This window comes from Muscardinus avellanarius, assembly GCF_963383645.1.
Source record: "Muscardinus avellanarius genome assembly, chromosome: 16".
In the NCBI taxonomy this organism is placed as follows: Eukaryota; Metazoa; Chordata; class Mammalia; order Rodentia; family Gliridae; genus Muscardinus; species Muscardinus avellanarius.
The window spans coordinates 45195769-45206980 of record NC_137802.1 but is presented as its reverse complement, the minus strand read 5'-3'; positions in this window follow the sequence as shown (position 1 = coordinate 45206980).

Below are 11212 nucleotides of genomic sequence, written 5' to 3'. Positions count from 1 at the left end.
CCCAGCCTCCTCCCCCCGCCCTCTTCCCCTCCATCCTCTTCCTTCTCTTCCGAATCTCCCACTGCTACCCCTTTGGCCTGAAAGGGCTGGCAAAGGGGGCCCTCCAACCCCTCCGCTGTAGGTGGTCCTGTGGGTTTTGCCGGGGCACTAACCGCCAGCTCGTGAAAAAGAGCTCTGTGGGGGATGGGGCTGTGTGGGGAAGCCGCCTGGGAACCCTGAACACTGGGGTGGGGAGTGGCCAAGAACCGCATCGGCGGATCCCTAGGCTAGTGCCAGGGGAAGATTTGGGTTCTGAGCTGGAGCCGGAAATGACCCCAGACCTCAGGCTTTACAGTGCCATCTATATATCTTTGCTGTGCCGCCCAGGAGACACCCACCTCCCCAATTTTGCGCTTGGGGATGGGGCAAAGTGAAAAGCCATCCTCAGGTTCCCCGCCTCTCTCAGGAACACGCGTTGGGACCTAGGTTTCCAAGCTTAAATGTGGAGCTTGAACTTCAGTCTCCTACCCTCATCCCACTATGGCAATTGGGAGAGGACCAAAATCTCACCCAGTCGGGGGCTGGGAATTTGGACAGTGTCCTCAGGAGCTCCTGTGTCAACTGGAGGAGGGCACAGGCCCGGAATCTCCCACACCCTTTGTAGTGAGTCATCTTTGTTGGTCCCAGCCCAAGGGGTCTGTGCCCACGCTCTGGACACGATGGGGAGCCCCTAGCTCCCGAGGGCAGGAGGAGAAGGGAAGAACCAGCTGCCAGGCCCAGAGACCCCCAATGACATCTCTGGCAGCAGCTCAGAGTGACCAAGAATTATTGGGACACTTAGGTCTCCCTTGTCCAAAGATTTATGGGGGTGAAACCCCTTTAAGGGCTTTGGGGTGGAAGAGGGTGGAGCCAATCCAGAGCTTGGGTGTCTGAGGCTAATCAGTGGGACCTTATTTCTGGTTAGCCCAGCAACACCTCCAGCCAGGGCTCCTGAAGAGCTTTCAAAGAGCTATAAGTGTTTTACCATCTCTTTCCCCTGGGGCCTGTGAAATGGGTGGGAGTGGGTGTCACCTCCTCCATCCACTGCCTGCCTGCACGGGGAGGGGGCTGCATTTGGGAGGTTTACCATCCAAACTGCAGGCGTTACCCTTAATGTTCACTCCTCACCCACTTGTAATCCTTACCCATCCTCAGAAGCTCAGTACCCCAGGATAACTTAGCACCCTTTCTCTTCCCACGGTCCTGGTAGAGACACCTTGATGACCGAGGTGGGTGCCCAGTGGCCTCTCAGTGGAAGCTACTTACTTTCCTTTGGCCTGGAGGATGGAGTGGTTCCCAGGGTCAGCCAAGAGCCAGACTGCCAGGGTTCAGATCTTGGCTCCGTGACCTTGGACAAACCACTTATCCCCCTCTGTGGTAACCCAAGGCCCAGGCGAGCTGACAGTGGGTCCAACAGGAGCAGGTGTGGGGGAAAAGGGAAGCTTTCCCAGACTTTGCTAAAAGGCTGCATTGGTGCCATGGGTGGAGATCATGCACCCTTACTCTCCTTCTTCCCACACTACCCCATCTGACAAAGGAGGGTGCTCTTTAAGGACCGTTTCTAGAGGCATGCTTGCTTGCTTTAAACACCAGGTATTACCACAGCTAGGGCAGGCGGGTGGGGAGGAGAGGTCTGATGTGTGATAAGTCCCGTGCCCTGGGCACCCGGGGCTCAGGCCTGGGCTGTGTGCCAATGCTGGCTTCTCTTCCCAGCCCTGGGGCCTTGAATCAGCCTCTTGAAGTGGTTTTTGCCTGGCCATGGTCATCTGAGCAGAGGCAGGTCTGGACCCTGCCCTTCAGCCAATCGGTGGTAAGCCTCCTGCAGCCCTTGCCCTAATTCCTCTTCAGTATTTGCCAGGGCCTCAGGCTAGTCCTGGGATACTGGGAAGGTGTCCTGGCACGCTGGAGCTCAACTCCAGTGTTTGAAGGGACCTTTAGAGGCCTCTGGCTGACTTCTCCACAGGGGAATGAGCAGGGCTGAGCAGTGGCTTAACAGTTTTAGATGAAAGAGACCAGGGTAGAGTTTAGGAGGTCTGAGTTGAATCATCATTTGCTGGGTGACCTTGGGCCAGTCGTTCCCCCTCAGTAAGCCTTTTTTCTTCTACTGGCTCAATTTGAATGTCTGAGCATGGTGACCTTGGGTATCAACCCCACCCCCCACTTCTGTGGGTGGAACGGAAAAGGACAGGATTTGAAGCCACACCTTTTTTGTTAAAATCCCTAAACTGCCAATTCCAAGCTAAGGGACTTCGCGTGTTGAGATGAACAGCCCTCATCTGTTAAGATGGAGATAATATACCAACCTCATAGAGTTGTGAGGGCTCCATGTGCAACAAGCACAGAGAGGGAGCTTGTCTGGCAGTATCCAAGCATGCATCCAAGCACAACCGTGCCTGGGCAGGTATGGCTGAGGGTGAGCATCAGTGCCTGCAGCTGTAAGACTGTTTTCAGGGGACTTTGGGCCTCTGGTTTCATTTTTAAAGCCCATTATGTGAAATTCTGAAATATAAGTACCCCCTGCCGACAGCTCCTTCAAGTCTTTTGGGATCATTCATGCAATGATGTGACCTCCCTTCTCTACTTCCCAAAGGGCCTTTCATTGCTGTCTGTCAGTGCCTCAGGTCCCCCATGGCGCCTGCAGGGAGAGGGGCTGAGGTGTCCTCCTGAAGCTGAGAGATGGCTTGCTGCCTCTTTCTGGTTTGCTCCCTTTTTCTCTCAGTCTACCACACTTGACTCAGGCATCTCTTGGAAAGTTCACATATATCCTGGAGACTGGGAGAGAGAGAGAGAGAGAGAGAGAGAGAGAGAGAGAGAGAGAGAGAGAGAGAGAGAGAATATTGGGGGTTGGGGGGGAAAGGGTGGGACAGAGGAAAGATTTCTCTAAATCATCAGTTGCTTTAAAGGAAAGCCTATATTTAGCTGGGCTTAAAGGGCCTGTAAATATGTATTTTGCAACACAGACAGCTGTAGCCATGGGAGCTCCAGAGACATGCAGGGAGGTCAAAATAAAAAAGAACCGGAAAGATAAGGCAATATATTTTGTCATCTACCGATTCGAAGAACTCTTTTCTACTGTCTGCTCCAACTGCTAATAATACACATTCCTATGTTTTGATGGTTTCTATTTTTCATCCGCTCTCTGGATCTTGTGCAGTGGGTGCCGGAGGAGGAGACAGACTCTTGCAGTCACCTTCTTTCCCCAGCCATTGTCTCACCTGCTGTGGGTCAAAGAGCCTCCTGCCATCCCCCATCCCAGCTGGCCTGGCATCCCAGGCTCTGCAGGGCTGGTGTGGAGCCTGGCACAGGTATAGCCCCCAGGGCATCGGCTCTTGCTGTCCACCCTGACACTTCAGGTGGCCTTGGGTGGGCTGAGAAATCCTGACCCTTCAGAGCAGTTCTACTTTAGAAAACCCTTTTTTTCTAATAATAATAAAAAATAAATAAAGACTTATTAATTCTTAATTGAAACCTTTGGTTTGAAAAGCTTCTTTAAAAATGAAAGTTCAGAGAGACATGTCACTAACAGAATTTACATGTGCCAAGCTGGGCGTGGTGGCTCACGCTTGTAATCCCAGCACTTGGGAGGCTGAGACAGGGGGATCACACAGGTTTGAAGCCAGCCTCAGCTATTTAGTGAGGCCCTCCACAACTCAGTGAGACCCTGTTTTAAAATAAAGAATAAAAAATAGGGCTGGAGGTATAGCTTGAAGGTAGAATGCCCCTGAGTTCCATCCCCAGTACTGCCAAAAAAAAAAAAAAAAAAAAAAAGAATTTACATGTGCCAGCATCGTAACATTTTTACTTCAGTTTCAGTTCTTTTTTTTTTTTTTTTTACTATATAACTCAGAGAATTCTACCTCTGAGTTATACCCCCAGCCCTATTTTATTTATTTATTTATTTATTTGTTTGTTTGTTTGTTTGTTTGTTTGTTTTTATTTTTTTTGGTGGTACTGGGTTTCCAGGAACCCCAGTACCATAAAAAAAAAAATTTTTTTAAATAGGAGCCAGACGTGGTGGCACAGGCTTATAATCCTAGTATTTTGAAGGCTGAGACAAGAGGATCTCAAGTTTAAAGACACTAAGCTACTTAGTGAGGCTCTCCACAATTTATGGAGATGGGTGTGGATTAGAGGTAGAATGCCCGCGGGTTCAATCCCCAGTACCGCAGCAGCAGCAGTAGCAGCAGCAGCAGCAGCAGGAGGAGGAGGAGGAGGAGGAGGAGGAGGAGGAGGAGGAGGAGGAGGAGTATGGTGGCTCAGGTTTGTAATTCCAGTGCTTGGGAGGCTGAGCCAGCCTCAGCTACTTAGTGAGGCTCTCAACAACTTAGTGAGACTCTGTTTTCAAATAAAGTATAAAATAGGTCTGGGAGTATAGCCTGGAGGTAGAAAAGCCCCTGGGTTCCATCCACCAAAAAGAAGAAGGAGGAGAAGGAGAAGGAGAAGAAGAAGAAAAGGAAAGGAAAATGAAATAGCGTCTCACTAAGTTGCTGAGGGTGGCTGCAAACCTGCAACCTTCCTGTCTCGGCCTCCCAAGTACTGGGATTACAATGCCTGGCTCAAAACATTTGTGTGTGTGTGTGTGTGTGAGTCAGGAGATGGAACCCAGGGGCATTCGACCTCTGAGCTACACCCTCTGCCCTATTTTTTATTCTTTATTTTCAAGCCGGGTCTCACTGAGTTGCAAAGGGCCTCACTAAGTAGCTGAAGCTGTCCATGAACCACGATCCTCCTCTCTCAGCCTCCCGAATGCTGGGATTACAAGCGTGTGCTACCACGCCTGGCTCAAAACATTTTTTCATCTTCCCAAACTACTGAAACTCCATGTCCATCCAACACTAACTCCCTATTCTCTCTCCTCAATACCCCTGGCAACTATCATATTCTCATATCTCTCTCTCTCTCTCTCTCTCTCTCTCTCTCTCTCTCTCTCCTAGGGATTGAACTCAGGGTTTTGTTTTGTTTTGTTTTTTTACCTTCAAGCTATACCCCCAGCCCTTTTTTATTTTTTATTTTGAAACATAGTCTCCCTAAATTGCTGAGGCTGGACTTAAAAATCTGGGACCCTCTAGTCTCAGTGTCTTAAGTACTGAGATTCAAGTGTGCACGGCCACCCCTGATTAGGCAACCACCATTCTACCTGCTGTCTGTATAAATTTGACCACCATAAGTACCTCATATAAATGAAATCAAACAGAATTTGTCCTTATTTTTTTTTTTTTTTTTTTTTTTGGTGGTACTGGGGGTGGAACCCAGAGGCTTTCTACCTCTGGGCTCTACTCCCAGACCTATTTTATATTTTATTTGGAAACAGGGTCTAAGTTGCTGAGAGCCTCACTAAGTAGCTGAGGCTGGCTTTGAACCCGTGCGATCCTCCTGTCTCAGCCTCCCAAGCACGGGGATTACAAGCGAGTGCCACCAGGCCCGGCTTGAATTTGTCCTTTTTTTGACTGGCTTATTTTATGTAACATAACATCTTCAGGTTCATGTGTGTTGTGACATGTGTCAGAATTTTCTTCTTTTTTAAGTACAACCCATAATTTTATATTTTTTCTACACATTTAAACATTCATAAAACTGTAGTGCTTTCTGGAGCTTTACCATTTATGTTACAACCATAATACTCCAGGTATAGTTCTGTGTTTTCCTTTACCCTACCTGTTTTTTACAATGGAGCCCTGTCGATACTTAACTGCTTCGGTTTGTTCCTTTTACATTCTGTTTATTTATCAGATCCTCTACTGAGGGGTATGTACTTTGTTTCTGGGTTTTGCTAGTGTAAGCTCGGCTGTGAAGAACACCCTTGGGCTGTTCTCTGAACCCACCTTCAGCGTGTCTACCTGGAAGCAAAAAGCCGGCCTTGTGAGCAGGCTGGCTCTCAACTCGATTGGAATTACCAAACTGTTCTCCCTAGCACGTCTGAACCTACTCTTTCTCTAGCCTCCAGCAACCGTACAAGACGCCCTGTTTGGCCACATCCGTGCCAACATTTGCTCTTCTTAGACTTTTTATTTTTGCCAGTCTGATAGGTGTGAAGTGGCACTTCATTTGAATCTGCATTCCCCGCCTATGAGATCAAACTTCTTATCATGTTTATTGGCCATCTGGGTTTCCTCCCGATGAATCATTCATGTCTATATCCTTTGCTATCCTGTTGTAGCTTTTCGTACAAGTTACAGAAAGACCAACTAGAAATGGTTTAGGCAAGAAGAATTAGTTTACATGAGAGGAAGTCCTGAGTTGGTTAATTCAGAGATTCAGCTGTGCCCCCTAGGATCTTTCTTTCCCATTTCCCCCCATTATATGGGCAGTGCCTATCTAAGGAGGAGACTGACTCCCCTCGTGATCCCAAGACTGCTGCCTCAGCTCTGGGTGTCTCCTGTGAGCAATGATATCCAGAGGCAGAAGAAAGTGGGTGTTTTCTTCTTAGAGTCTCTTTCCCAAAGGGCCCTCCCTCGTACCCCTGCAAGGAAATCTCCATTCCTGTCTGGTGACCAGACTCACAAACATATTTACACTTAAACCAATCACTGACCCAAAGAGCAAAATTATTGCTATATTTAGACCAATAAGAGCTCACCAATGGGACTAAGGACGGCCCATCCTCCCCCAAAGCCCCGACCCCTTAATCAGAACAGGGTTCTAGTGTGGAGAAAGAAGGGAAGGGATGTCATTCATGGTGTTATTCAAAAGGCCTCTCTTTCTTATTGATTTCTGGGAAGTCTCTATTCTGAATGGTGACCCTTTATCTGTCTCATGTTCTGCCAACAGTGCCACCCAAGCTGTTACTTTTCTTTTAACTTTGTTCATAATGTTATTTACATGGCTTTTTCAGGGGCAATGTAATAAAATTGGTCAGTCTTTTGCAACTTGTGTCTCTTGTCTAAGAAATGCTTTCCTGTCCTTGGGTCTCCTACATTTTCTCCTAATTATTTTTAAAGTTTTGTTTTTCACTGTTAGATCTTTAATCCATCTGGAACTAATATTTATGGACGATGTGCAGAGTTTTCCTGGGAAAAGCCAATTGTCCCAACACTTTGTATTGAGTAGTCTCTTCTCTCTTACTGAGTTGCAATGCCACCACCATCATAAATCAAATCCCCACATATGCTGGGAACTGTTTCTGGCCCCGCTAGTCTATTGATCCCTTTGTCTAGCCCGGCACCAATACCACATTATTTTAATTACTATGGCCTTCAAAAAGTCTTAGTATCTGTGAGGGGCAGGTTCCCTTCCTTATTCTTCAGAATTGTAGCTTTTCTTCTTCCCACTTCCTTCTTTCTCCTTCTCCTCCCTCCTTCCTCCCCCCTTCTCTCTCTTTTTGTCTCTCAGCCAGGCATGGTGGCGCACACTTGTAATCCCAGCATTCAGGAGGCTGAGACAGGAGGATCGTGCAGGTTCGAAGCCAGCCGCGCTAGCTTAAGAGATCCTGTTTCAAAAAAAAAAAAAAAGTATAAAAAATAGGTCTGGGAGTGTAGCCCAGAGGTAGAAGGGCTTCCAGGAACCCTAGTACCACCACCAAAAAAAAAAAAAAAAAAAAAGAATAAAAATTTGGGCTGGGGGTTTACCTCGGAGGTAGAATACCTCTGGGTTCCACCCCCAGTACTGAAGAAAAAGAAAACTCTCTCTCTTCGTTAAGTGCGTTAGTTACTAGAGATTGAACCCAGAGGCATTCTACCACTGGCTACAGCCCTAGTCCTTTTTATTTTTTGTTTTGAAACAGATTCTTACTCAGTTGCCCAGTCTGGCCCTCAATTTGTGACCCTCCTGCCTCAGTCTCCTGAGTAGCTGGGATTATAGGTGTGTGCCACTATGCCCCACATATCGAGCCATCTCTTAGCCTTTTGTGCTTATAAGAAATTTTAAAAGCAAATTTCCCAACTTTGTAAAACTCCTATTAGGATACTTACTGGATATGCTTTGAATCGACAGATTAATGTGTAATTATCTTTGAGAATGACAGTGAGGGCTCCCATCCCTAGACTGAACCCTTCTCTACATTTTTCTATTTATTCCTTTTACAGGCTATACTAATGTGTGTGAGTGTGTGTGTGTGTGTGTGTGTGTGTGTGTGTGTGTGTGTGTTTCATAAACATCTTGAAATGTCTTGAAATGTGTAAGCTTTTCTTCTGGATTTTCTACAATTTACATTTTTGTGAATAATTAATTAATTAATTTTACGGAACAGGGGATTGAACCCACGTGGATTCTACTTCTGAGCTATACCCTCAGCCCTATTTTTTAGTTTTATTTTGAAATAAGATCTCACTAGGTTGATGAGTCTCATGAGTTGCTGAGGCTGTCCTTGAACATGTGATCCTCCTGTCTCAGCCTCCCAAGTACTTGGGATTACAGGCCTATGTCACCATGCCCAGCTTTATTTTATTTATTTAATTTATTTATTTATTTTGCAGTATTGGGATGGAACCCAGGGGCATTATACATCCGAGCTACACCCCCAGCCCTATATTTTAGTCTTTTTATTTTTTAAACAGGGTCTCACTGAGTTGCAAAGGGCCTTGCTAGTAGCTGAGGCTGTCTGCGAACCACGATCCTCTGGTCTCAGCCTCCCGAATGCTGGGATTACAAGCGTGCATCACCACATTCGGCTATTTTATTTTTTGATACTGGGGATTGATTGATCCCAGGGGCATTCTAACTCCCTGCTGCACCCCCATTCCTGTTTTTCTTTTTTTAAACAGGGTCTTGCTAAGTTTCTGAGGGTCTTACCAAATTGCTGAGGCTGGCCTCAAACTTGTGATCCTCCTATCCCAGCTTCCCAAGTACTAGGATTGCCTGGCTTGTAATTTATTTTTAAAAAGATATAATTTCTTTTTCTTTCTTTCTTCTTTCTTTTCTTTTTTTTTTTTTTTTTTTTTTTTGGTGGTACTGGGGGTGGAACCCAGAGGCTTTCTACCTCTGGACTATACTCACAGACCTATTATATATTTTATTTGGAAACAGGGTCTCACTAAGTTGCTGAGAGCCTCACTAAGTAGCTGAAGCTGGCTTAGAACCTGTGTGATCCTCCTGTCTCAGCCTCCCAAGCTCAGGGACTACACGCCTGGCAAAAAGATATAATTTCTAAATCTGGGTGGAGGTGCATAGCTGTAATCTCAGTACTTAGGAGGCTGAGACAGGAGGGTTGCCGATTTGAGAACAGGAGGATTGCCCTTTCTCTGTTTCTCCTGGAAGCTAGAAAGTTTGGCCAGGAATCGTCTCTGGCATTCTCAAACTCAGGTTTGGTGGCTTTGGATGGTCCAGAGGTTCAAAAAGCCCAATGGCGGGGGGTGAGGCCCACCTCACTAAGTAACACGACTCTCAGCAACCTAGTGAGACCATTTCTTTTTTAAAATATTTTTATTGGGGCCTTGGGTGGTGGCACATGCTTGTAATCCCAGTGCTTGGTACAGGAGGATCGCACAGTTTCAAAGCCAGCCTCAGCTATTTAGTGAGGCTCTCAGCAACTTAGTGAGACCCTGTTTCCAAATAAAAATAAAACAAGTCTGGGACTATAGCCTGGAGGTAGAAAAGCCCCTGGGTTCCACCCCCAGTGCCACAAAAAATAAAATATTTTTATTGGTGCATTATAGTCTCATAATGTAAATCATGTTGACAATGACACACATCACACAGCACTTGGTCCCCAGCCCACCTTCCCCCATGAGACCCTGCTTCAAAGACAAAAAAAATAAAAAAGGGCTGGGGGGTGTAGTCAAAGGCAGAATACCCCTGGTTCAATCCCTAGTACACACACACACACACACACACACACACACACACACACACACACACAGATAAAATTTCTAATAAATTACTGCTAGCATATAGAAACATTGCAGATTTTTGTATTTTATTTGTATTGTATATTGATCTTTGTCCAGAAACCCTACTGAGCTCCCTCAGTAACACCAATACTAATACTGTGGGTAGAATCCCTTGGGTTTTCTATATAAATAAACACATCATCTATAAAAGATAGCAGAGACTTTGTCTCTTTTCTGTTCTTGATCCTTTTATCAGCGAGAGGGGCGGTGGCCTCTAAACCTGACCTCTGGCAGCTCTGCGGCCTTGCCCGTGGACTGACCCACTAACAGTTATAAATAAATAAAAGGCCCCTCACTTCCTCCAGTTTACAAAGCGCTTTAATGTCCATGACCTCATAGATTCTCTTTACCCCCACTTTTCAGAGAGGGCGCATCTGGGTGGGAACGGGGTGGGGGGTGTGAGAACGATGGTGGCACTGACCTCCAGCCGTCCCTCCCCTTCTCTGTTTCTCCTGAAGCTAGAAAGTTTGGCCAGGAATCGTCTCTGGCATTCTCAAACTCAGGTTTGGTGGCTTTGGATGGTCCAGAGGTTCAAAAAACCCACTGGGGGGGGGGGTGAAGCCCACCAATAAAAACGGGGGAAGATTCTGGGTAGGCATAAGTCTTCAAATGTCTGCGGAAGGTATGGAAATGCCCTTGGAAGTCGGAGGGTCAACACAGAAGACGGGTGGGTAGGGGAGCGGTGGGGAGAGCTCTTTCGGTGCAGCCTCCTTCCTGCACGAGGGCTCTTCACCCTGAAAGAATCTTTGGAATAGGGGAAAGGGGGACGATGTGGGTCGCGTGGCCCACGGTGCCCCCCTGCGTCGCCCCTCTAGCCGCTGCGCCAAACACGCATGCACCGCGGTCGAGCATCCTCAGCCCGGGCGGGGCGCCCTGCAGCCCAGCAGTGCCCCTCTCCGCTCCAGCCTCCGGGCTCCCGGCTCCGCGCTCCGCCCCAACACTGCGCAGGCGCAGGGCCGAACTGGAGCCAGCGAACGCGCCCTCTCGTGGAGGACCGGCGGAGTTGCACCCTTTGTTGTTGCGCCGGGGGAGAAAGATGTGGGTGGAGTCTGAGACGCAGATGCTAGAATCAGATCACAGGGACGAGACTGCCTTTTCCTTTGTCCCCTACGACAACGTATTAGATGCAGATAAAGAACATACGGCTCTTAGAGATCAAGAGACTGGAGACGGCTGGAAAGTGACCGTAGGGAGATGAAGCATGAGTTCGTTTATTTAGCAAATATTCATTGGGATGGGCAGACAGGGTGGGAAGCTGGGGAGGTGGATGCGGAGAGCAAAGACGCCAGGACAGGACCGACCAGCCAAGGGCAGGGCTGGGGTCGGCAGAGCGAAGCGGAGGCAGGGAAGCCCGGTGAGACTAGAGGGGC